Consider the following 3,277-nt stretch of genomic DNA (forward strand, 5'->3'; position numbering starts at 1 on the left):
AAATGCGTCAACCTCATTAAAATTAACTTGAGTGATTAGAAACTGTGATATTGTAGAGTGCTGTCAATACGATACACCGCGCGGCTGTTGTAATGTTTCCAAAAACGCATTTGCACAAGATTCCACGCGGCGTTTCCCATTCGAAAGGAACAACCGCACCCTAGGAAACGCCGCGGAGGTGAACGTGCAAAACTAAAATAAACTCGCTGGCTCTCCCATACTAAAATCCAAGATGGTTGAATCGTGAATTTGGCAGATTGGAACACCTAGTGGTATATTCATCTTGCTCTAGACAAAATTCCTTATGTTGTAATTTTGAAGTTGAAACATCACATCACTTGTACACCACATTATGCGTTACCATTATTGACTTTGTCAGTATTTTGAGCTGCTTCGCTCTTGACTCCACGTTGCGTTGTTTGAATTAACATATCCTTATTACTCCCGTTCCATTTACGTACTCCATCCAACTGACGTGCTCTCATTAGTGCACGCCGTGTGCCAGAGCCAAATGTTGTCCCAGTAATTAATATCAACTCGATACAAGAGCAGAAGCTCTACAAACACACCCGTTGAACTTGGATGGAAGCTTCCTCTTCAAGCGACTGATGGATTCCCGCACCGGTTACCATAAATCTGCCGCCGCCAGTAATGGCGAATATTCGCCCTACCAACCCCTGCCCACTTAATGGATCCAACTCGAACTTCCAAGTCTTCCACTGCTACCTGGCAAAGTACAAGGTTGGGACATGAAAGGGCTATAACCATCAATCGTCGAGCAAAGGAGCACTGTGGCACAATTTCGACGCTCGGGAACGACTCGGGAGGAGCATGGAATTCTGCCGACTAATCACGCACGACGCTTTTGTGCAAAATCACAGATTCCCGAAAGGCTTCACGTAATCGTCGACGGTGAGAGGAGGAAGGGGTGCCTTCTACCGACATTCGTAAGGTTAGTGGGCGGTGAATCAGAAAGTGAAAGTTCCATGCCGTGTGTAGCGCGTGGGTGAGGTTTTGGGTGGCTTTCGGAAGGTGGATCAATATTGCGCAACCGATCAATCTGTTCCACTTGAGCGGAAGATAATGTGCGCTATTTAAGAAGTGATTTTCTTTCGCGTGTAACACCGGAACAGTTTATCGATTAATTAAGGTGGTGTGAGCTAGGGAATGAAGATTAATTCTAGCCATTTTAGATAATCGTTCCGGTAAAGGCCAGGAATGACAAATGGAGGATTAATTTCCGGTAAAGCGACTGGATCACAATAGACTGTTATCTGGTAACACTTGCAATGAGCAATCGATGGCACTTAGACACGTTTCCAATTGAATGTAATGGTGGAAGAGGTGCTATCTTCCTTACGGCCCGGTCCAAATGTGGCACAGTCATTGACAATAATCATTAGCAGAAACGAGGAATGAGCCCCAATCGAAAATTTCCTATCCTCTGAACTATTGCTTGCGTGTTCAGGATGACTTTACGGAACTGACAACTAGTAGGGTGCTTAATGGAAGGCTTCCTTTGAACGGTGTTTTGTGAAGATCCTTCGCTTTGCAACGGGTCTATTAAAGCCCGAGTCGAACAATTCTCCCATTACGTTTGACATACAGATTGACTTCAACAGTAGACAGCGACTGGGAAATGAGCGATGAAATGGGTATTGTTATCAGTGATGAGTATCAGGCGTCAAATTTTGCTAGGAAATTTGACAGCCTGCTGTAAATTATCTGTGCCTGCATATTGCACAATCGGAGTTTGGGCGACCATAACCCTTTAATGCCAGAGACCGCCTTTAGACAGGCTACTTAGATTATTTTTTGTATTAGGGCAAAAGATCCGATAGTCGTGGTTGTTCCTATAGTTGCGGTGGTGTTATTTTAACAAAATCTACGTATTTAACGCAGCAACCCATATTGTCTATCAATTTGTTGACCTGTCATTATTCGAAATAAAAGAAAACAGATAAGAAAATCCCTCCAAATCGGTAAAGTATCAACAAATTACCATATCTTTTTCTCGGCTTTGCACCAATAGTTGCGGTAGTGTTCCAATAGTTGCGAGTCCCATGAGAAAACAATGGGATTCGTAACTATAGGAACACAAATTAAAAAATACCGCAACTAATGGAACACTGCACCAATAATTGGAGGTATCATTTTAGGTAACAATAATGGTTTCTGCAGCCTTTGGAATACTTTTCGTTTAAAATATAATTGATGAGCTGTTGGATAAGTACTTAAGGTAAGCAACATGAAATATAGATGTGGTGTAAGCGAAGAAACAGTGGTGGAACGTGCTTAGTTCCTCCACTATTGGGTCTTTTACCCTACTCAATTGTTAAAAAAATAATAAAGAAGTTTTGAAATACTAGGAAACACAAAACTCTGCAGAAGATACCTTTGTTGTATACCACATATTTTTTACAATATTTGCAAAACAATGTTTGTACTAAAAATCCCTTTTCGTGAAACCTCTATAACTTTTGAGTGCTTGTATGAAAAAGACTGATTCACAAATATAACAAAAGTAGATTATATATCCAAACTTATGTAAAGATTACAGCAAAATCAAGAGAAATATTATCCAATTGGAACTAATATTACCTTCAATGTGTAAAAACTGGTGACCAGGTTTTTCCATTAGGCATAAAACAGAATAAAATAATACAAGTCTCGTGACCGTTCTGCTCATCCAAATCATGTTCGAACGCGCATCAATTCTTTGATTACCTATGTCACTAATTTCGAACAAAACTGACGTAATTCAAAATATGATAATTGTTGGATACGTATCCATTATGTTGTGTAGTAGGTGGCAGACATAGTAAGTGAATGAAAATAACATTTATTCTCCCACTAACGCAAATGAGACGATACACTGGAAGATACAACAACAAGAAAGTGACAATATTCGCAAAGCCTTGTGGGCATATTAAAATCCCTGAGGAAGGATAAGACCAAGGGCCGAAACGTAGGAAACTAAACCAACATGTCGTTTCGATTAGTGTTCCCGAATTATTGGTTGGCAATAAATTCAAGTTTTTCACCATACTCAGCTGTGCTACGTGTCTAAATCCGATTCCACCAGCAACGCGGCCAACAGTTAACCAGCTTCGGTCAACCAATTGGTCTCTTCCAGTTCTCCCAGCTAGAGGTGTGCGCCGGTCCGATATTCGTCGGCGGCGGCGTTTGTCAAAATTTTGGTCGGCGGTGGCGGCGTTTTCGGCGTTACGCTGAAAGCCATTTTAGCCGGCGGCGTGAATCGGCGTGGCGATTTTTT

Source organism: Armigeres subalbatus, chromosome 3 (assembly GCF_024139115.2).
Source record: "Armigeres subalbatus isolate Guangzhou_Male chromosome 3, GZ_Asu_2, whole genome shotgun sequence".
In the NCBI taxonomy this organism is placed as follows: domain Eukaryota; kingdom Metazoa; phylum Arthropoda; class Insecta; order Diptera; family Culicidae; genus Armigeres; species Armigeres subalbatus.